The 24500-nt window shown below is 46.4% G+C and overlaps 1 pseudogene; it reads left to right on the top strand.

Moving 5' to 3' along the window:
- Positions 1 to 827: 827 nt before the first annotated feature.
- Positions 828 to 2096, top strand: LOC122008705 (annotated as a pseudogene).
- Positions 2097 to 24500: the final 22404 nt, after the last annotated feature.

The raw sequence follows: 24500 nt of genomic DNA, 5'->3' as shown, positions 1-24500 counted from the left end.
GATTTTTAGACTTTTTGTACCTAAAAATATCATGAGCAATTAGGTAAAGATGTTTGATTGGGGAGTGAAAATAAAAATTTTCATGGATGAGAACTGCATGCAAAGATTTATTTGTCAATAGAGACTGCATGCAAAATTACCCTTTAAATAACTTTAAAAGGAGAAAATTCGTCAGGCCTTATCCTTTTTAAAATAGTCTGATTCTTAGCAGACTTGTATAACAATATGTATCATGATGAAGTTTTGTTTAATTTTTTGATCAGCAGTGTCGAATCATTCTGCCGTATTACTCCATGCATGTGCCCAGGTAATTAGTGTAGTCTATTTTTCTGCTTCTTTCCTCCCTACATTCTTTTCCTTTCCTTTCCTTCCCTGTTCATCATCGTCCCCAGCAGCATTCTATCTGATAAAATAAGGAAAGGAATAATGTTGCAAGGAGCTACTCATTAAGTATTAAGTAAGTAACATAATGCTTGTGGGGAACACTAATTACGAGGTGACCATGTGTTATACATGCCACAAATCACTGCCCAAGGTATGGCCTCTGTGTTCCCACTGTTAATTAAATCCACGGAGGTTGGATACCCAAATCCTTCTTCCGTCAATATATGGCAGCGTTCTCCTTTTTTATTGGAAAAAAAAATCTTGTATAAATTTCAAGATCTGAAAGTATTATGCACGTTTTGCTCATGTGCATTGCACCACAAAAGTGGAAAGAATCGTATTTAACAATTCGCGGCCACCGTCGGCCTTTGTCTCGCCGGCGTGCTATAAATGGAAATGGAATCATATCCAAAGCCAGCTCCAGATCACTACTTCACGAGCAAATGGCTTATCCTTGGACTGCTCTGCTTTCCTCTGCGATCCTTCTCCTCCTCACAGCTCCCGCCGCGCTCTCCGCCTTCGACTGCAACGCCGGCGACCGTGCCGCCCTCCTCGCTGTCAAGCACGGGCTCGGCAACCCTCCCTTGCTCGCCACGTGGCTCTCCAACACCAACTGCTGCGCCTGGGACAACCTCTACTGCGATACCACCACCGGCCGCGTCTACAACGTCTACATCTACGACGCCGGCGTCGCCCCCGGCACCCCAGTCCCCGCCGCGTTCGGAGACCTCCCGTTTCTCGAAAGCCTCTCCCTCGAGGACATGCCCGGCCTCTCCGGGCCCATCCCTCCCTCCTTCGGCCGCCTCTCCCACCTCTACCTCCTAGGCATCTCCAACACCTCTGTTTCCGGCCAAGTCCCGGCCTTCCTCGTCGGCACCAACCTCAGCGCGCTCACCCTGCCAAACAACAAGCTCTCCGGCGCCATCCCCCCGCAGCTGGCCCTGCTTCCGTACCTCCGGTACTTGGATCTCAGCGGCAACCATCTCTCCGGCTCGATACCGCCGGGGCTGCTCCACGGCGAGTACCAGTTCCTCGTACTGTCGAACAACAGGTTGAGCGGGGAGATCCCCGCATCGTACGGCGAGGGGGACGTGAACACGATCGACTTGGGGCGGAACCGGCTGAGTGGTGACCCGGCGTTCTTGTTCAACCGGACGCGGCCGACGGTGAAGCTGGATCTGTCGCGGAACGAGTTCGGGTTCGACCTGACGAAGGCGGAGATGCCGTGGCAGATGGAATACCTGGACCTGAGCCACAACCGCCTCCGGGGCGGCGTCCCGAAGTCACTCAGGACCTGTACAAGCTGCGGGTGCTCGACTTGTCTTACAACACGCTGTGCGGGGAGATCCCCACGGGGAGGGCGATGGCGAACCACGACGCGGCGAGCTACCTCCACAATAAGTGCCTCTGCGGTACGCCGCTACCGCCATGCCGTCGCCTGTGAGCGGAGCTACGGCATGCGTCGAGATCTCGAGAGAGTTAATGAAGTCGAGTGCAGCTTGCTCTGTTCGTTTTCTCCTGACCGTGATCCAATATCTTACGGCAGCGCAATCAATAATCAGGATCGCTCTGTGTTTTGTGTCAAATCAAAAGGAACTTTAGATCTTATTCGTAATTTATTTATAGAAATGAGTTTCGATATATTATATATTCCATCACAGAGTTTAAGAATTAAAAAATATGGTCTCGTATCTAACATTTACCATTTGTAGCAATTTCTATTTTATAGCTAATATAACTATGTGTCAATTCGGTTGTATCAGTTACGAAGATAGTTGAATAATTATATGAGGTGAGTTGTATTTTTAATAAAAAATAAAATAAAATTAGACTTTGATGATTTTTAAAACGGTAATTTACCAAAGAGCATAATTAATTATGTGTTTTCTACTATCACTTATGTGGTTTTTGAAATGTGTAGTCTCTGTCTTTTTTTTACTTATATCTTTTTTCATTTTTACTTTTCTCTATTCTTGTTTACCTTTTATCAAAAAAAAAAAAAAAAAAATCTAAACTATATTTATTTTTACCGTGTTGCTAATTTTTAAAAAATTAGAAAACTTATATTATTGATTTTTCAGCAACACTTGTTACTTTTTGAAGGTGTTGCAGATTTTTGAAAACCAATAGCAAAATTATTACCGACTCAAAGATTTAATAGATTATAACTTTTAACTGGGATTAAACTACGGGACGCATAATATATCAAATCAAAACTTGTTAATCTTCAATTTGATATACTGTTTGTTACATTGTTCAATATGAATCAAAAGTTATCACTTCTCAAAGTTTACCCAGCATATATATTATAGTAGCTACTGATCCTGTCCGAATCGCCAAACCAAAGGACGCTGGGTACGTGGCGCTCTCCTAGCCGATGATACAGGCCTCCGAAGCTCCGGCGATCCTGCACAGAAGTCGGGCCGGGCAGGGGTTCCCGGCGGCGACCCTCCGACGCTCAAGTCAGGCAAGCAAGTAGTAAAGAAGGTGGCTCCAAAGCTGGCAGAATGCGTACCTCCGGCGAAGAATGAGGGCCTTTATATAGGGCAGTGAAGAAGTGAGTGTACACTTACCGAGGTGTACACGTGTCCATGGCCCATACTCCAGTAAGGACTTGTCAGTGAGCTTACCTGACCCATACTGCTACAGTCCCAGCATGTCCTCGATGGGACAGCGGAATCCTCTGTCACAAGATTTGGAGCATGGCCCACACGTGAAACATACCTGCTGTCAGAAAAAGACGTTCCTTGTCCTTTTCCCCTTTGCTCCAAATCTGGCTTCCGGGCGGACAGCTCCCTCAACATCCGGCCGGACATATGCGGTGGTTTACTTGGGGAGGTCCTCCCTCACGTGCTTTATGGGGACTATTAGCAGTGTTACCTTATGGCTTTGGCCGAGCGTGAGGTCCGCTCGGCCCACGACCTTTTCCACTGAGCGCCGGAACCCTGATTTCGACAGGGCGCCTTTAACCATCAACCGAATATCGTCCGGTCGGCAAGCCGATCGGACCCCACCCCTCTCCGGGCGTTCGAATCCATCAGCCGGCCGGTCATCCGGTCGAACTCGGCCCTCCCCGGACGGACAACTGCCACTGTGGCTTCCACGTGGCGTTGACTCTACAGGGCGGGGTCCCCTGTTCTTACTACCGGATCACTTGCCTCCCCTTCAAGTCTAGTCGAAGGAGGCGAATAGTCGGACTGACTGGACTAAGCATCTGGACGAGCGGCTCCTTCGTGTTGGTATCCTCCGCTCGGCCAACCATAGAGGCATCCTTCAAGTGGATCAACAACGGCATTGACTGGATCTCCTCGTGCTCCGCGCCAATCTTCGACATTAAGGTTGAGCATGCTTTCATTAAATACTCTGAATGATTGAATGCCACGTGGAGCACTGCCATCGGTGTACGGCGGCGGTGGCATGGTGTTTTGATGTGATCGAAGCGATTCGAAATGGACGGCTCGATGCATGCTTTGATTCTCGTGACCTGGATCCAACGGTGGAGGCCGCCCGACCCTCACCCTATAAATTCTTCATTTCCTTGTCTCTATCACTTGCCTCTGCGATTTCGACTACTGCCCCTGCGCTTTGGAGCTCCGGCGATCCTGTTTCTGCTCTCCGACGCTCTCCAGCGCCTTTTCCTCGATCCCTTTCCCCGCAGCAGGGTTTTATATCTTTCCTTCCTCCTTTCCGGTGTTTCCTCCGCATTTCTTTCTCAGTTTTGGTCCTTGAAACTTCCCTTCGTTCGCTGTTGTTTTTCTCCTGCCTTTTTTGCCTTTTGACTCCTCCCGATCGGCCCATGGCTAGCTCTTCCAATCCCGAAGATCAGTCGCTCGGCCCATGGTACACCACCGTGCAGTCCCGATTCGAACAGCGGGACTTCGATATTTTGGTGACAATTTCGAAATCTCAGAGGATTTCGAAATTCGCTTAGCTGGTCCTGCCGCTCGGCCTCACCGACCGCCGCGCGGAGCGTTCTGTGTCTTTCGAGACCAGTTTACAGCTGGTCTCCATTTTCCTGTACACCCGTTCATCATAGATGTCTGTAAGTTTTTCGGCGTGCCGCTCGGTAGCTTAGTACCCAATACTTTCCGTCTACTCTACGGTGTCGTCGTTTTGTTTAAGATTCACAACATCCCCCTCCGACCGAGCCGGGCACCTTCATGTTCCAGGCTAGGCCCGGCTTGGTCTTTTTCAACAAACTTCCTACCTCCAATAAACATTGGAAGGATTATTTTTTCTACATCCGTATGCCCAATCAGGCAGACTTCCCGACCCAGTGGCAGGTCACTCTGCCTCCTACTCCCGAGTTGAAGAAGTTCAAGACCCGACCGGACTACCTCCACGCTGCAAACATACTGGCCGGTCTGCGACTTGACATCAACAAACTTCTCCATGAGGGAGTGATGTACATCTTTGGGCTGAGTCCTATACGGACTCCTCTCCCGACCGGCTTCGGTAAGCACTTGGGTTGGGCATTTGCTTTGATTGCTAACTGATTTCTTTTCCTTTCTTTGCAGTGGACATCGTTATGGATTCGGTCATGGCCGGTGTTTTGAAGAGAAAGGCGACCGCTCTGGAAACCGCGGCGGGAGAAATGGAAGCTTTGGGTATCCAGTTGGTCGGATCCACGAAGGAAGGCGGGACTCGGTGATCGACGCTCCGCTTCTTAACAAAGCGTGGCGGTGAGCCACTCACGGAGAACCAACGCTCCGAGGAAGGTTCCGCTCGGGAGGAGGAGGAGCCTCTACAGAAGCGAGTGGAGACTCCCCTGCGGTTGGCGACCTCCGCGGTCCAACCATCCGGCGGTCCTTGCAACCGCGAGGCAAGCGCCGATGGCGAAAGACACCTTCTGAATGGGACGAGCTGGCCGCGCCAATGGAGGCTATTCCAATCAGCACCCTTCCGCCCGCTCGCCATTCTGTCCAGCGCTCGACCATTCATTCCCAGTTTTCTACGCCGGCTTCTGATCCTCTTCCGACCGCCGATCGGACGACCCCTGGTCATGGCCGCACGATTCGGGTCACTCTTTATCTCCCGACTGAAGAGCTGATTCCAGAAGCCGACCGTCCATCTGCTCCCGAGCACACCATTACCTTGAAAGGGCCCTTAGCTGAGATGTGGGCCGATGCTCGGACCCGCACTGCGATGATACCCATCGGAAATTTGGCTAACAGCCATATGCAGCAGGCCACTGGGGTAAGTTTGTAATCTACCAACTTTGGTGTTCATTATTTCCGATCGACCGCTAATAACTATAATTTTCTTTTGCCAGAGATGGGTGGAGGAAATTGCGGTTTCCAACGGCTTGGCCTTGGTGGATGAAGAGCTGCGACAACTGAAGGCCGCAGTTGGTCCGTCCAGCCTTCAGGGCCCTTCCTATTCCGAGCTGCAAAAGGAGCTGAAGAAAGCTCAAACTCTGCTGGCGGCCGAACAGAAGAAGACAGCCGACCAGGCCCATGCCTTGGCCGAGTCCGAGCGACAAGTCAAATCGCTTGACACGAAAATAGCCCTGGCCACCACTCGGAAGAATACAGCTATCTCCGATCTGGAGAAGAAGAACGTTGAGGCTCGGGGCCTGGAGCTGAAGATAAAGGAGTTGACAGAACAGCTCGACAGGGAGAAGGCGGGCCGCTCGGCCGACGCAGAAAAGCTTAAGAATCTGAACGAGGCCCTCACTGGCTCCCAGGCGGCTTTCAAAGAATATCAGGATGCCGAGCCGAGCCGAGTCGCCGCTCTACGACAGAGCTACATCCGATTGCCCGAATTCTCGGAGAAAATCTGCGAGCGGATGTACTCAGCCTTCGACTTAGCCATGACTGCCACTATGACCTATCTGAAGTCGAAGGGCCTTCTTCCAGAGTCCACCAATATTCCGGCCGGCGACCAGGTGGCGCTCCTAGATACCATTCCCAAGACCCTCTACGATTATATCGAGTAATTTTTGTAATTTGGCCGCTCGGCTAAATATGATCCCTTTTGTACTTAGGCCTCCCGGCCTGAGATTTTATTTTTAATGCAATGCTTTCCTTTCGCGCACTCCATCTTTTTGCATTGTCCTTTTGCTAATTAATATGTGTGTTGCCCGCTCGCCTATTATCACATCTCTGGCATTCGAAAGGCATTTTTGTGAAGTACTGGGCGATGCCCTTCCGCTCGAGCAAACATTCCGGACGCGTAACATTCCGCTTTGCTGGCAAGGATCACTCGCTATAAGCCGACAAGAACCTTTGGGGCCCTGGGCCGAGCAGAACGTAGAGTCGGTCGAACGATATTGGCGGCGAACTTCTCGGACACTTGCAGTCTCCCCCTTTTTTTTTTTCCCGCTCGGAATATTTATAGACGCCAGCTCGTCTCTCGATATTTAACGTCGGAGCTCGACGGTCTTCCGCTCGGAGGGTTTATAGACGCCGGCTCGTCTCTCGATATTTAACGTCGGAGCTCGACGGTCTTTCGCTCGGATGATTTATAGACGCCGGCTCGTCTCTCGATATTTAACGTCGGAGCTCGACGGTCTTCCGCTCGGATGATTTATAGACGCCGGCTCGTCTCTCGATTTGTCGAGCTCGACGGTCTTCCGCCGGATGATTTATAGACGCGCTCGTCTCTCGATATTTAACGTTGGAGCTCGGCGGTCTTACGCTCGGATGATTTATAGACGCCGGCTCGTCTCGATATTTAACGTCGAGCTCGACGGTCTTCCGCTCGGATGATTTATAGGCGTCGGCTCGTCTCGATATTTAACGTCGGAGCTCGGCGGTCTTCCGCTCGGATGATTTATAGACGCCGGCTCGTCTCGATATTTAACGTCGGGCTCGGCGGTCTTCCGCTTGGATGATTTATAGGCGCCGGCTCGTCTCGATATTTAACGTCGGAGCTCGGCGGTCTTCCGCTTGGATGATTTATAGGCCGGCTCGTCTCTCGATATTTAACGTCGGAGCTCGGCGGTCTTCCGCTCGGATGATTTATAGACGCCGACTCGTCTCGATATTTAACGTCGGAGCTCGGCGGCCTTCCCCGGATGATTTATAGACGCCGGCTCGTCTCGATATTTAACGTCGGAGCTCGGCGGTCTTCCGCTCGGATGATTTATAGGCGCCGGCTCGTCTCGATATTTAACGTCGGGCTTCGACGGTCTTCCGCTCGGATGATTTATAGGCGCCGGCTCGTCTCGATATTTAACGTCGGAGCTCGGCGGCCTTCCTTCGGATGATTTATAAACGCCGGCTCGTCTCGATATTTAACGTCGGGCTCGACGGTCTTCCGCTCGGATGATTTAGACGCCGGCTCGTCTCGATATTTAACGTCGGAGCTCGGCGGTCTTCCGCTCGGATGATTTAGACGCCGGCTCGTCTCGATATTTAACGTCGGAGCTCGGCGGCCTTCCGCTGATTTATAGACGCCGGCTCGTCTCGATATTTAACGTCGGAGCTCGATGGTCTTCCGCTTGGATGATTTATAGACGCCGGCTCGTCTCTCGATATTTAACGTCGGAGCTCGGCGGCCTTCCGCTCGGATGATTTATAGACGCGGCTCGTCTCTCGATATTTAACGTCGGAGCTCGGCGGTCTTCCGCTCGGATGATTTATAGATCTGGCTCGTCTCTCGATATTTAACGTCGGAGCTCGGCGGTCTTCCGCTCGGATGATTTATAGACGCGGCTCGTCTCTCGATATTTAACGTCGGGCTCGACGGCCTTCCGCTCGGATGATTTATAGACGCCGGCTCGTCTCGATATTTAACGTCGGAGCTCGGCGGTTTTCCGCTCGGATGATTCTGATGTCGGCTCGTCTCTCGATATTTAACGTCGGAGCTCGACGGTCTTCCGCTCGGATGATTTATAGACGCCGGCTCGTCTCTCGATATTTAACGTCGGAGCTCGACGGTCTTCCGCTCGGATGATTTATAGACGCCGGCTCGTCTCTCGATATTTAACGTCGGAGCTCGACGGCCTTTACGGCTAACTTCTACACTGCCGATCGGCATAACCCTTAGCCATCATTTGAATTAATTTTGCTTCCTGCATTACAAGTACATAGGCGACCAGCATATACACAAAAAGGAATTACATTCGTGCACCTTTCATCCAGCTCGATAAGGCTGGAGATGATTTGCACTCCACGGTCGATCCAGCTGCCGCCCGACTTCATCCTCCAAATAATATGCGCCCGAGCGGAGCTTTTCAATAACTTTGAAGGGGCCCGCCCACGGTGCCTCCAGTTTGCCGACGTCGCCGACCGGCTTGACTTTCTTCCAGACAAGATCGCCGACTTGGAATGATCGGGGGATTACACGGCGGTTGTAACTTTGTTTCATCCGTTGCCGGTACGCCATCAGCCGGACGGACGCCTTGGCTCTTTCTTCTTCGACCAGATCCAGCTCCATGTTCCTCCGCTCGGCATTGTCCTCATCGTAATGTTGGATCCTACGGATTCAACGCCGACTTCGACCGGGATGACCGCCTCGCCACCGTACACCAAATGGAATGGCGTGACACCCGTCCCTTCCTTCGGCGTAGTTCGGATGGCCCATAAGACGTCCGGCACTTCATCCGGCCAACTTCCTCCCAAATGGTCGAGCCGAGCGCGCAGAATACGAAGAATTTCCCGATTGGCCACTTCGGCTTGACCGTTGCTTTGGGGATAAGCCACGGATGTGAAGTGTTGCTCGATGCCGTAACTTTTGCACCAATCCTCTAGCATCTTCCCTGTGAATTGCCGCCCATTATCTGAGACCAATCGGCGAAGGATGCCGAACCGACAGATGATGTGTTGCCAGATAAATTTTTTGACCATCTGTTCGGTGATCTTGGCTAGCGGCTCGGCCTCCACCCACTTGGAAAAATAATTCACCGCCACTAGCAAAAATTTCCGTTGCCCGGTCGCCATCGGAAATGGACCGACAATATCCATTCCCCATTGATCGAACGGACATGAAACGGTGGATGCCTTCATTTCCTCTGCCGGTCGGTGGGAGAAGTTGTGATACTTCTGGCACGAAAGGCACGTAGATACTGCCCGAGCGGCGTCGCTTGTAAACCCGGCCAAGAGGATCTTCTTGGTCAACGATCGTCCGCCCGGATGTCCTCCGCGCGATCCTTGATGTACCTCTTGGAGGATGTAAGCCGAGTCTTCCAAGCTCACGCATTTCAACAGCGGGCGTGAGAAAGCCTTCTTGTAAAGCTGATCGCCGATGAGTGTGAACCGACCGGCCCTCCTCCTTAACAGCTGGGTTTCGTTCCGGTCGGACGGTGTGGCTCGGCGGAGGAACTCTATGATGGGTGTCATCGCTTGGAAATGTGAGACCTTCCATCCGGTCGACGTGTGCCACCAACTGATTTTTCAATTGATTGCTGAATAGCGACCGGCGTTATTGAGCTCGCGAGCTTGGCTAACTCATCGGCTGCTTGATTTTCCCTGGGTATCTTCGGACAATAACTTCTTTAAAGTCACTTTGAGCTTCTCGAAGGCTTCAGTAAAGCTTGAGCCGAGCACTATTGATTTCGAAGGTACCAGAGAGCTGCCGACCATTGCGAATCCGAGTAAAGAGTTACCCTACCGGCTCCCACATGTCGGTGGCTTGCAAGCCGACTATGAGAGCCTCATACTCCGCTTCATTGTTGGTAGCTTTATAATCCAGTAGGACGGATAAGTGCATCTTCTCTTCTTGGGGAGAGTAACAATATTCCAATCCCTGTCGGGTGGACGACCCATCCATATATTCTCCACATAGCTTCCGGCTCTGGCCTTCAGTTACAAAATCGGCCAAGGATTGCGCTTTGATAGCCGGCGGGGCTGGTATTGAATATCAAATTCACTCAACTCCGTCGTCCATTTGATGAGTCAGGATGCCTCTGGATTTAGTAAAACACGCCCGAGCACAATGATCGAGTGCGCCGGGAAGTATGGACGAGGCGGCGAGCGGCGAGGACCGAGCAAAGATAGCTTTTCGAGCCCGTGTAGCGAGATTCACATCATTTAAAATGTGACTAAGGAAATACAGGCTCTTCTCCGCTCGCTCTCACCGGTTGCCGAGCCAATTGCTGCTCGATGAGGATAGATAAATCTGAGGCTGGCTTGATAGTCGGCTTAGCTATCTGGGAGCGAATTCAGATATGCCTTTAAATCTTCGAACGCTCGGTCGCATTCTTCGTCCCAGTGAAATTTTGTAGCCTTACGTAAGATCTTGAAAAATGGAAGGCTTCGGTCGGCGGTTTTGGAGATGAACCGGGACAGAGCGGTTATCCGACCGGTTAAATGCTGCACTTCTCTTGTATTTCTTGGAGGCGGCATATCTTGTAGAGCTTTCACCTTGCTGGGATTTGCTTCTATGCCCCGCTCTGTCACTATGTACCCCAGAAAGCGCCCTCCTTTTGCTCCGAACAAGCACTTTTGGGGATTTAACTTGACTCCATATTTGCGCAGCGTTCGGAAAGTTTCCTCCATGTCCTTGAAGAGATCTGCCGATCGGACGGACTTAATGAGAATGTCGTCCACATAAACTTCCAGATTCCGTCCGATCTGCTCTCTGAACACTTTATTCATCAAGCGCTGATATGTGGCCCCCGCATTCTTCAATCCGAACGGCATTACATTATAGCAATAAGTGTCGTCGGCCGTCACGAAGCTGACCTTTTCTTGATCTTCACGGGCGAGCGGCACTTGGTGATAGCCCTGGTAAGCGTCGAGCATACAGATTAATTCACAGCCGGCCGTAGAGTCCACCAGCTGATCTATCCGAGGCAGAGGATAAAAGTCTTTCGGGCAAGCTTTGTTGAGATCCCGAAAATCTATGCATACTCTCCACTTGTCGCCCGGCTTGGAGACTAATACTACGTTAGCCAACCAACTCGGGAACTGTACCTCGCGGATATGGCCGGCCTCCAAGAGTTTCTCCACCTCCGCTCGGATGATAGCATTCTGCTCGGCGCTGAAATCTCTTTTTCTCTGCTTCACGGGCTGTGCGTCCGGTCGGACGTGTAGTTCATGCTGCGCTATACTTGGTGAAATTCCGGGCAACTCATGTGTCGACCAGACGAAGGCATCATGATTTCTTCGGAGGCATTGGATCAATTCTTCTTTCTGCTTCTCTTCCAGATCGGACGCTATAAAGGTTGTGGCCTCAGATCGGGTTGGGTGTGTTGGAATGTATACTGAAAGCCTAAGCTTTGTAAACATTTATTATGAATAAAGAATCACATTTGGTCTAATTGTCTACATTTGTTTGTAATTGTTCATTTAATTTATATTGTAGATAACATAGTATGTGGTGTCACATACAGAAGATGATGTTATCAGTACCTTATAAATTATAAACAGTAGCTCACGACCAAAATGGAAAAGGAACAAACCATTAGAAGGTCGTAGTGTAATTAGGTATTAGTTTATCTTGACTATATAATTACACTAGTACACTCAGAGTGTATTGAGTAGGACCATTTGAGGTCGTTTCTTTTATACTGACTTTATAAAGGAACAAAGACCTCAGTTATTATGAAAGTGCGTGCTCTTAATCCTAATATAATAACAAGCACATATATTTGATATTTATTTCTTTAATTTATCAATGGGTGAGATTTAGTTCGTTGAATCAATAAACCCGATAAGTTGGGAAATGGTATCACTTATAGTGTGTGTTGTTGATTATAGAAGGAAACTGTGTCCTAGAGATACTAGGTTGATAATGTCCTCAAGAGGAGCTCATAAAGATTGTCATGTTAAACCCTGCAGGTGGACTTAGTCCGACATGACAATAAGGTTGAGTGGTACTACTCTTGGACTTAGATATTAATTAAATGAGTTGTCAGTAACTCACTTAATTAGTGGACATTCGATATCTTAAACACAGGGAGACTAACACACTCATAATAAGAAGGAGCCCAAAAATGTAATTTGGGATTGGTGCGGTAGTTCAATGATAGTTCTCTAGTGGAATGAATTATCATTGATAAAATTAAGTTGTGTGTTCGGGGCGAACACGGGATGCTTAATTTTATCGGGAGACCAAAACCAATTCCTCCTCTCGGTCCCTATCGTAGCCTCTTATTTATAGAGTTCTATACCCACCTATACCCACCTTCTATACCCACCCAATAGGGGTCGGCCAAGCTAGCTTGGGAACCAAGCTAGGGCCGGCCTAGGTATATTATTGGGTGGCCGGCCCTAGCTTGAACCCAAGCTAGTAGGGCCGACCAAATAAAATTAAAAAGAAATTTAATTTTAATTTTTATTATTATGTGGAAGATATATTTTAAAGAGAATTAAAATTAAAATATCTCTCTTGTAAAAGATCTACAAAAGATTAAAGAAAGAGATTAGATCTCTTTCCTTATTTGTAGATTGGAGAGATGTTTTATTTTTTCTTTAAAAATTATTCACATGTTGATAAAATTAAAATTATAGAAATTTCCTTTTATCAACCATGAAGAGATTTTAAAGAGAAATTTTATTTTTTAAAATTTCCGGAAACAAATTAGGAAGTTTTAATTGTTGATTAAAACTTGTCCTCTTTTGTTTCCAATGATGTGGCCGACCATCTCAAGTTAATTGGGAAATTTTGTTTTATTTTTCTCAATTAATTCATGTCAAGAAAAATTAAGGAAATTTTATTGTAATTAAATTTCCTAATTTGCCTAGGCCAAGGAATATAAAAGAAGGGGTGAGGGTGCCTTCATGAGACACAACCTCTATTATTTTCTCTCCCTCTTTTGTTCCTTGGTGTGGCCGGCCATCCTCTCCCTCTCTTCCTCTTGTGGTGGCCGAACCTCTCTCCCTTCCTTGGAGCTCTTGTGGTGGCCGGATACTACTCGGAGAAGAAGAAGAAGAAGGAGAGAAAGCTAGCATCTCTTGGAGCTTGGTTAGTATTTTGATTTTCTTCCTTGGTGAAGCTTCCTCTTTGTTGGCCGAACCTAGCTAGGAGGAGAAGAAGGTGATTGGTGGTTTCTCGTCTCGGAAGATCGTTGCCCACACAACGTCCGAGGTTAGAAGAGGAATACGGTAGAAGATCAAGAGGTTTTTCTACAAGGTATAACTAGTAATTTTTATTTCCGCATCATGCTAGTTATTTATGGAAATAATACCAAATTCAAGAGGCTTATGATCTAGTATTTCGAATATGTTTTTCGATGTTGTGTTCTTTTGTTTTCTTTCTTTTCCTTGTGATTTGATTGTTCTCTTTGGTTAACATAAAGTTATTTTAGGAAATTAAATATTAGCTTTCTATTAAAGGTTTTGTCTAGTCGGTGGTGGTTGCTCCCATATCCAAGAAGGCCATGTGCCTCGCCACGTCAGTACTGGGAACCTTTTATGGAAATTAGTATTTAATGGAATTAATAACTTAAGGAGACTTGGGTCGAACGTGTTAAGTTCCGCAGGAGATTCAAGTTAAAACCTAAAAGAACAAATAGATTAAGTTTTGGATCAAACGTGTTAAGTTCCGCAGGCGATCCAAAATTTAATTTAAAAGAACACATGGTAGCTAGGAAAAAGGTTCAGACCTTTGTACAAAATTTTTGTACAGTGGAACCTCTAGGTTTTCCGAGTAGCAACCAACAATTGGTATCAGAGCTAGGGTTTTGCCTCTGTGTATTTGGTATTTAGTTTAATTATGCACATGTCATACATAATTTAGGCAGGATAATAGTAGGATGTGCTAACTTTGTGGATGCAGGATCCAACTATTATGGCTTTTAGTTAATTATGTGTGTGATTGGACCCTTGGACATGTCAAGGGCAATTTATATGTGTGTGCATGATTGTATTAAAATACAGCAGGAGCTGTATTTAGTTTTATTAGGATTTTATTTTTGATCTAGATACATGTACATTCCTTTTATGGAATATAGGATCAAAAATGTAAAATTCTATTTATGTCGCGGATCGAATCTTGCAAAGCGTGGAACCTTCTAAGGACCAGAGGCGCAGCGGAACTAGGAGCAAGATGGATGCGACAGCTAGACCCGGAGGCGGTGGCCAAATATGGCAACAGCTTGGGATGACAACACACGGAGGACAATTTAGAGATAAAAGCCATAATAGTTGAAAATTAAATTTTCTATTTATTGCTTTTATATTGTGCTGTGTGTGCATGTTAGTTTACAAGTTTAGTAGGCTAGCATAGTTAAAATTCCTCATTTATAAATAACTAAGTGGGAGAGGGATTTTAAATAAATCCCATGGTCTCCATTACTGGTTTGTAAGTGATACAAACAAGCTTGCGCGTTGGCTCTGAGTGCCTTCCTCCATAACGGATGAGCTTGTTTATGGATCACTAGAGCAGACTTCCATTTTGAGATGACTATAGGAAATTAATTAAGAGCGTGTGATCTTCCCCAACGGAAGGGCATAATCTTATTAATGGACTTAGTGTCAAGTAATGGTATACACTTAGACACATCTAATAGTATCCTCCCAACGGAGTCACTATTATTATTTGTGTGACCAAATAATACCAACTATTAATTTTATTTGTCAAAAAGTTAGGTTGACAAGATAATAAAATTAATGGGTTAAACCCTTCTTTTACAAATGTTGAATTTGTATCGTCCACACTAACGTGGCATACAAAATTCACGGTGTGATGAGGTGTTGGTTAATTTAAAATAGTATTGTTTGAGGAATCAATATTATTCTAAATTTAGAGTTCACCAAAAGTTATTTGTGATTCTTAGGATGACTTTCAACCCATGTCCATCATACTTCAACAAAATAGACTTACTGGACCTAATTACATAGATTGGAAAAGGAACTCGGACATTGTTACTGCTGAAAGCTATAAATTTGTCTTGACTGAACCTTGTCTGATGCACCCACCGGTGAATCTACCCAAGAGGAGATTGAATATCATAAGAGATGGGTAAAGGCAGATGAGATGGCACGGTGTTACATTTTGGCTTCAATGTCAAATGTATTGCAACATCAACATCAAGATTTACCAACGACTTATGATATAATCTCAAGGAGCTCTTTGGTCATCAGATAGGGCTTCTAGACAAGAAGCTATGAGAAAGATAATGACAGCCACCATGCCAGAGGGGAGCATATCCTAAAGATGATGGCTTATCCGAACGAGATACGGATCCTTGGAGGAGAAATTGATGGGAAACTCAGATCGATATGATCCTCCAAGCGCTACCTAGAAGTTTTGAGCAGTTCACTTTGAACTATAATATGAATAAAAGGATTTATTCATTAGGGGAACTACTGACAGAACTTCAAGCAGCAGAGGGATTATTTCGTCACAATTCTCAAATTCACTTTGCTGAAAATGGTTCTACTTCTAAACCGAAAGGAAAGAAGAAGAAGAAACAAGTTGGTCAAGAAAGAAAGTGAATAAATCTCAGTGTACGGGATTTAAGAGTGAAGAAGTCAAGGGCAAGTGCTTCATCTGCAAGCAGGACATGGAAGGCGGATCGTCCTCGTAGGAACCAAAACAAAGGTATATCTCATGCTCTGTTGTTGAAACATGTTTAGCGGTGTTATCTACCATTACCTGGTGTGATACGGGAGCCACTGATCATGTCTGCAATTCCTTGCGGGGGTTCCAGGAAACCCGACTATCTGAAGGGAGATTACAGTCTACATGGGCAATGCTACTAAGGTGGCATCTGTTGCAGTGGGAGACGTCTACTTGTCTTTTAGTAGAAATAAAATTTGGTTTTAAGAAATTGTCTTTATGTACAGTTTTAGAAAGAATTTAATTTCGGTTTCTAAACTGCTTTATAGATGGATATTCGGTTTCTTTCAATAACGATGTAGTTATTAAAAGAAATAAAGTGATTATACGCTCGTGCATTAGTTGGCAATTTGTATATTTTAAATCAATTTCTTCCACAAAGCAAAACATGGAAATTTATAACTCATCTTCTAATTCTAATAAGAGAAGAACCTTCGAAATGAACCAAGCATATCTTTGGCATCTAAGACTTGGTCATATTAATTTAAGTAGGATTCAGAGGCTTATAGCCGATGGACTTTGAGTTCATTAGAGTTGGAAAATTTTCCAACTTGTGAATCTTGCTTAGAAGGTAAAATGACCAAGAGGCCGTTCAAGGCCAAGGGTATAGAGCCAAAGAAGTGTTAGAGTTGGTTCACTCTGATTTGTGTGGTCCTATGTCTGTCCAGGCAAGAGGAGGTTTTGAATATTTTGTCTCTTTCATGAACGATTATTCAAGATATGGATACATTTACCTAATGCGCCGCAAGTCCGAGTGCTTTGACAAGTTCAAAGAATACAAGGCTGATGTGGAGAAGCGATTAGGTAAAGTATCAAGACACTACGATCTGATCGTGGTGGCGAATACCTCTTAGGAGAGTTTAGGGATTACTTATCGAGGTGGGATTCAATCCCAATTATGCACTGGAACACCCCAGCAGAATGGTGTAGCGAGCGAAGGAATAGGACTCTTATGGAAATGGTTAGATCGATGATGAGTTATTCAGAATTGCAAATTCATTTTGGGGATATGCTCTGGAAACAATTCTCAACTTAGTACCTTCTAAATCAGTTTCTTCTCCCATAGAATTGTGGAATGGGCGAAAACCCGGTCTAAGACATATTCGGTTGGGGTAGTCCGGCACATGTCTTGAAACCAGATCTTGATAAGTTAGAATCTCGTCTGAAGTTCGCGTGTTTGTAGGATATCCCAAAGGAGCGAAATGTGGTTTATTTTATAGTCCTAAAGACGAGAAGGTCATTGTTAGCACCAATGCCCAGTTTTAGAAGAAGACTATATAATAGATCACAAGCCCGAGTAAAGTTGTTTTAGAAGAACTTAGAGAGGACATGTCTACTTCAGTACCAACAGGACAAGATGAAGTACCACAAGAGACCAACACGTGTCACACATGATACACAACCACGACGGTGCCTCGTCGTAGTGGGAGGGTTGTGAGCAACTGAAAGATTCATGTTTTGGGAGAGTCTTGGACTTGATCCGGGTAAACATGAACCTGATCCCCGATCATATAATGAAGCACTCCAAGATATAGATCGACATCTTGGCAAAAGGCAATGAATTACAAATAGAGTCCATGTACTCTAATAAGGTTTGGGAGCTTGTAGAACCACCCGATGGTGTAAAAGCCGTTGGATGCAAGTGGATCTACAAAAGGAAAAGAGGGACAGACGGGAAGGTAGAAACCTTCAAAGCTAGGCTTGTTGCGAAAGGGTACACTCAGAAAGAGGGAATCGATTATGAGGAGACCTTTTCACCGGTAGCCATGCTTAAGTCTATCCGGATACTCTTATCCATTTCTGCTCATATGGATTATGAGATTTGGCAAATGGATGTCAAGACAGCTTTCCTTAATGGAAGTCTTGAAGAGAACATCCATATGAAGCAACCAGAAGGGTTCATTGAAAAAGGCAAAGAGCATCTAGTGTGCAAGCTCAATCGGTCCATTTATGGACTGAAGCAAGCTTCAAGGTCTTGGAACATCCGGTTTAATGAAGTAATCCAGTCATATGGATTTATTCAGTGTCTGGATGAGTCTTGTGTATACAAGAAGTGTAACGGAAACGTGGTGGTATTTCTTGTACTATACGTAGATGATATTTTGTTAATTGGCAACAATGTCAAGGTATTATCAGACGTAAGGGTATGGTTGTCCAAAAAATTTGATATGAAGGACTTAGGAGAATGTGCACACATTCTTGGGATCAAAGTTATAAGGGATCGTAAGAAAAGGATGTTGTGTCTATCCCAAGCTTCATATATAGATACAATCCTTGCTCATTTTAGCATGCAGGATTCCAAGAAAGGTTTCTTACCTTTTAGACATGGAGTAGCTCTATCTAAAGAGATGTCTCCAAAGACTTCAAAAGAGATAGAGGACATGAAAGCAGTTCCTTATGCTTCGGCCGTAGGAAGCCTAATGTATGCAATGCTATGTACGAGACCTGATATCTGTTTTGCCGTGGGCATGGTCAGCACAGATATCGAGTAACCTGGACAAGGACATTGGATGCGGTAAAGCATATATTAAAGTACCTGAGAAGGACTAGAGATTATATGCTAGTTTACCAAGCAGACGATCTGCTCCCTGTGGGTTACACGGATTCAGATTTCCAATCAGATAGGGATAACAGTAAGTCTACATCAGGCTATGTGTTTACTTTAGGAGGTGGAGCCATTTCATGGAGGAGTGTTAAGCAGAAATGCGTTTCGGACTCAACCATGGAAGCTGAATATGTAGCAGCCTCTGAGGCAGCTAAAGAAGCAGTATGGCTCAGGAGCTTTCTAATGGACTTAGATGTGATTCCTGGTTTGCCCAAAATCATCACAATTTATTGTGATAATAGTGGTGCAGTTGCAAACTCGAAGGAACCACGAGCTCATAAGGCAAGTAAACATATAGAGCGCAAGTACCACCTGATACGAGATATCGTGAAGCGAGGAGAAGTTGTCATCGCCAAGATTGCATCAGCAGATAACCTGGCAGATCCTTTCACTAAGGCCCTTCCGGCGAAAGCTTTCGATCGGCATGTGGAGGGAATGAGAATCAGATGTATGGTAGAAGATATGGCAGCTTAGTCATTAGTATAAGTGGGAGATTGTTGGAATGTATACTGAAAGCCTAAGCTTTGTAAACATTTATTATGAAAAAAGAATCACATTTGGTCTAATTGTCTACATTTGTTTGTAATTGTTCATTTAATTTATATTGTAGATAACATAGTATGTGGTGTCACATACAGAAGATGATGTTATCAGTACCTTATAAATTATAAACAGTAGCTCACGACCAAAATGGAAAAGGAACAAACCATTAGAAGGTCGTAGTGTAATTAGGTATTAGTTTATCTTGACTATATAATTACACTAGTACACTCAGAGTGTATTGAGTAGGACCATTTGAGGTCGTTTCTTTTATACTGACTTTATAAAGGAACAAAGACCTCAGTTATTATGAAAGTGCGTGCTCTTAATCCTAATATAATAACAAGCACATATATTTGATATTTATTTCTTTAATTTATCAATGGGTGAGATTTAGTTCGTTGAATCAATAAACCCGATAAGTTGGGAAATGGTATCACTTATAGTGTGTGTTGTTGATTATAGGAGAAAGCTGTGTCCTGGAGATACGAGGTTGATAACGTCCTCACGAGGCGCTCATAAGAATTGTCATGTTAAACCCCGCAGGTGGACTTAGTCCGACATGACAATAAGGTTGAGTGGTACTACTCTTGGACTTAGATATTAATTAAATGAGTTGTCGTTAACTCACTTAATTAGTGGACATTCGATATCTTAAACACGGGAGACTAACACACTCATAATAAGAAAGAGCCCAAAATGTAATTTGGGATTGGTGCGGTAGTTCAATGATAGTTCTCTAGTGGAATGAATTATCATTGATAAAATTAAGTTGTGTGTTGGGGGAACCCGGGATGCTTAATTTTATCGAAGACCAAAACCAATTCCTCCTCTCGGTCCCTATCGTAGCCTCTTATTTATAGAGTTCTATACCCACCTATACCCACCTTCTATACCCACCCAATAGAGGTCCAAGCTAGCTTGGGAACCAAGCTAGGGCCTAGGTATAAAATTGGGTAGCTTCAACCCAAGCTAGTAGGGCCGAAATAAAATTAAAAAGAAATTTAATTTTAATTTTTATTATTATGTGGAAGATATATTTTAAAGAGAATTAAAATTAAAATATCTCTCTTGTAAAAGATCTACAAAAGATTAAAGAAAGAAATTAGATCTCTTTCCTTATTTGTAGATTGGAGAGATGTTTTATTTTTTCTTTAAAAATTATTCACATGTTGATAAAATTAAAATTATAAAAATTTCCTTTTATCAACCATGAAGAGATTTTAAAGAGAAATTTTATTTTTTAAAATTTCCGGAAACAAATTAGGAAGTTTTAATTGTTGATTAAAACTTGTCCTCTTTTGTTTCCAATGATGTGGCCGGCCATCTCAAGTTAATTGGGAAATTTTGTTTTCTTTTTCTCAATTAATTCATGTCAAGAAAAATTAAGGAAATTTTATTGTAATTAAATTTCCTAATTTGCCTAGGCCAAGGAATATAAAAGAAGGGGTAGGGGTGCCTTCATGAGACACTACCTCTATTATTTTCTCTCCCTCTTTTGTTCCTTGGTGTGGCCGGCCATCCTCTCCCTCTCTTCCTCTTGTGGTGGCCGAACCTCTCTCCCTTCCTTGGAGCTCTTGTGGTGGCCGGATACTACTCGGAGAAGAAGAAGAAGAAGGAGAGAAAGCTAGCATCTCTTGGAGCTTGGTTAGTATTTTGATTTTCTTCCTTGGTGAAGCTTCCTCTTTGTTGGCCGAACCTAGCTAGGAGGAGAAGAAGGTGATTGGTGGTTTCTCGTCTCGGAAGATCGTTGCCCACACAACGTCCGAGGTTAGAAGAGGAATACGGTAGAAGATCAAGAGGTTTTTCTACAAGGTATAACTAGTAATTTTTATTTCCGCATCATGCTAGTTATTTATGGAAATAATACCAAATTCAAGAGGCTTATGATCTAGTATTTCGAATATGTTTTTCGATGTTGTGTTCTTTTGTTTTCTTTCTTTTCCTTGTGATTTGATTGTTCTCTTTGGTTAACCTAAAGTTATTTTAGGAAATTAAATATTAGCTTTCTATTAAAGGTTTTGTCTAGTCGGTGGTGGTTGTTCCCATATCCAAGAAGGCCATGTGCCTCGCCACGTCAGTACTGGGAACCTTTTATGGAAATTAGTATTTAATGGAATTAATAACTTAAGGAGACTTGGGTCGAACGTGTTAAGTTCCGCAGGAGATTCAAGTTAAAACCTAAAAGAACAAATAGATTAAGTTTTGGATCAAACGTGTTAAGTTCCGCAGGCGATCCAAAATTTAATTTAAAAGAACACATGGTAGCTAGGAAAAAGGTTCAGACTTTTGTACAAAATTTTTGTACAGTGGAACCTATAGGTTTTCCGAGTAGCAACCAACAGGGTGAATCTGCACTTCCTCTTTTTCTTCATAAATTAAAGAGGGTGGCTTTTCGGTGATGGCGTTTACCTCGATCCGGGGCGCCTTCCGAGCGGAACAGGCCTCTGCTCGGACCATCTCGATGTAGCATCGCCGAGCTGCTAGCTGATCTCCCCGTACTTCTCCTACTTTGTCCTCTACAGGGAACTTGATCCTTTGGTGAAAGGTTGAGACGACCGCTCGGAATTCGCTGAGAGCCGGTCGTCCCAAAATAACGTTGTAGGACGAGGGAGAATCGACCACCACAAAGTTTGTTGTCCTGGTCCTCCTGAGCGGCTCTTCTCCCAGCGAGGTAGCCAGCCGGATCTGTCCGACCGGCTGAACTTCGTTACCAGTGAACCCATAGAGCGGAGTTGTCATGGGTAACAGCTCGGCTCGATCAATTTGCAACTGATCGAATGCTTTCTTGAAGATGATGTTGACCGAGCTTCTTGTATCTACAAAAACGCGGTGGATAGTATAATTCGCTATTACCGCTTTGATGAGCAGAGCGTCGTCGTGGGACACTTCAACTCCTTCCAAGTCCCTTGGCCCGAAGCTGATTTTCGGTCCGTTCGCCCGTTCTTGGCTGCATCCAACGGCATGGATTTGGAGCTGCCTGATGCTCGCCTTTCTAGCTCTGTTGGAGTCTCCTCCGGTCGGCCCGCTAGCAATAACGTTGATTTTGCCTCGGGAGGTATTGCTTTTATTTTCCTCTTCCCGAGCGGACGGTCGAGACCGTTCTCTGGACGCTCGGCGATTCTCTTGCCTTGGGGAGCGGTGCCGATCGGGAGTTTGTTGCTGTCGCCTATCGGCTCGAGTCCGATCGGCCTCTTGAATTCTCTGTCGCCTATCGACTGAGGGAGACCGTCGTCCGGCATTCCGGGGCACAGGATGAGCCACGAAGGGAAGACTTCGACAATCCCTTGTGTTGTGCGTATCCGTCCGGTGGAAGGAGAAGAACATCGGGGTCCATTTCTTCTTTGGCTTGGGCCGGGCGGCGGCTACCTCTTGCACGTTGGACCTGGCATGGGGGGATCGGATTGCTTCGGCCCTTGGTCCTCTGGGCGGCTGATGTATGGCGTGTGGTTTCCGCTCGGCCAGAGGAGCCCTCTCGGTTGAAGTTTATTTTTTCCTAGCCGCTTGTGCCTCTTCCACGTTGATGTATTCGTTCGCCCGGTGTAGCATGTGATCATAGTCTCGGGGCGGCTTTCGGATGAGCGATCGGAAGAAATCCCCATCCGCCAGGCCTTGTGTGAAGGCATTCATCATGGTTTCCGAGGTGGCCGTTGGAATGTCCATCGCCACTTGGTTGAACCGCTGGATGTAAGCTCGAAGCGATTCCCGGGCTTCTTGCTTGATGGTGAACAGGCTCACGCTCATTTTTTGATAGCGCCGACTGCTTGCAAAGTGATGGAGGAAAGCCGTTCGGAAGTCCTTGAAGCTTGTGATGGATCTGTCCGGCAACCTCCGGAACCACCGTTGAGCCGATCCCGAGAGAGTGGTAAGAAAAACTCGGCACTTTACTCCATCTGTGTATTGATGGAGGGTTGCCGTGTTATCAAACTTACCCAGATGATCATCTGGGTCGATTGTCCCATTATACTCGCCGATCGTCGGAGGCACGTAATGCTTGGGCAGAGGGTCTCGCAAAATAGCCTCTGAAAATTGGCGATTGATCCGCTCGGACGATGCGTCCGCTCGAGGGGCTTTCCCCTTCCTGTCATCTCGTCTAGGCATTTCATCCGAAGAAGATCCCCTATCTCGGTGGGCTGCCACGGCTTCAGGGGTGCGGAACAGAGCCCGATGAAAGGCGACGGTGGCAGGTGGTGCCTCCGCTCGGCCTCCAGACGCTGAAGTTGCTTGCTGCTCGGGCCGCTCGGCTGCCACCTTCTGTTTTTGCTCCACCAGCTTGGCGGCCCTTATCTCGATCAGAGCGTCGAGTTCCTCAGTCGAAAGTGTCACCGCGTGTTGTCGTCCAGCCTCGTCCATTGTTTCCGTTCGGATGCAGGAGCGTTCCCACAGACGGCGCCAAATTTGATCCTATCCGAATCGCCGAACCAAAGGACGCTGGGCACGTGACGCTCTCCACTCGCTGATGATGATCTCCAATCGCCCGCAAGAACCTCCGGCGCACCTGCACAGAGTCGAGCCGGGAAGGGTTTCTCGGCGACGACCCTCCGACGCTCAAGTCAAGCAAGGGAACAGATGAAGAAGGTGGCTGCAGGATGAAGACTGGCGTACCTCCGATGAAGAAATGAGAGGTCTTATATAGAGCACCCAAGGAACACCAGGCAACTACATCGGGAGGCCCGCATGCCCTGTGCCATGTTGCGGTATGGTCCTGTCAGGGGAGCATATCGCGGTATGGTCCTGTCAGGGGAGCATATCTGAGGCCATACTCCTACAGTTTAGGCCATCCCTTGATGGGACGGTTAAACCTTCCTCCTCGTGAATGTAAATAATACCTAGCCATGGAGCATGTGGGCTTCTTCCTCCTGAGCCGAGCGCTCATCCGCCCGGCTGAAGCCTTTCTCCAGACCAGACGCTTGTGCCGGCCTGGCTTAGAAGACCTCTAGTACTTGAACACCTTTTCCCCTGTTTCCCTGTGGAATGGCCAGGCGGTCTGATCGCTCGGCCTCTGCCTTCTTTCCCTATGTCCCGGCCGAGCGGTCCATCCGCTCGGCCACTTAATTCCTTGCGTCGGAAACCCGAGCCCCTGGCCGGGTTATTTTTGGTTCCGCTCGGACCAGCCGGTCGGGTTAACCAGGCCGTTACTCGATCGGCTTACCTTTGGATTGATCCTGACCAAGGACCCTCCTTAAAGTGGGGCCCCCTCTTCTTAATACCGGATCACTTGCCTCACCTTCAAGTCTAGTCGAAGGAGGCGCTTAAGTCCGACTGACTGGACTGTGTGTCCGAGCGGGTGCTTGTCGCCTTTTGCTTTAAAAGTATTCCACAGGCCGCTCGGCGTGTGCGCCGAATTTAGCCGTTCGGCGCGCACTCAGATGTGACTCATGCAGCCTGCCGTCGTTGCCGCCTGTCCGAATCCCCTCGGGAACGGCGGCAATCCATTCCCTTAAGGCTGCGCGTGCGTGGTATGGTGCACATTAAATGCGCCGAATTACTCAGCGCCACGCGTCGACTATTGCGTGGCGGC

This window comes from Zingiber officinale, chromosome 1A (genome assembly GCF_018446385.1).
Source record: "Zingiber officinale cultivar Zhangliang chromosome 1A, Zo_v1.1, whole genome shotgun sequence".
In the NCBI taxonomy this organism is placed as follows: domain Eukaryota; kingdom Viridiplantae; phylum Streptophyta; class Magnoliopsida; order Zingiberales; family Zingiberaceae; genus Zingiber; species Zingiber officinale.
This window is presented reverse-complemented; position numbering and strand designations above follow the sequence as displayed.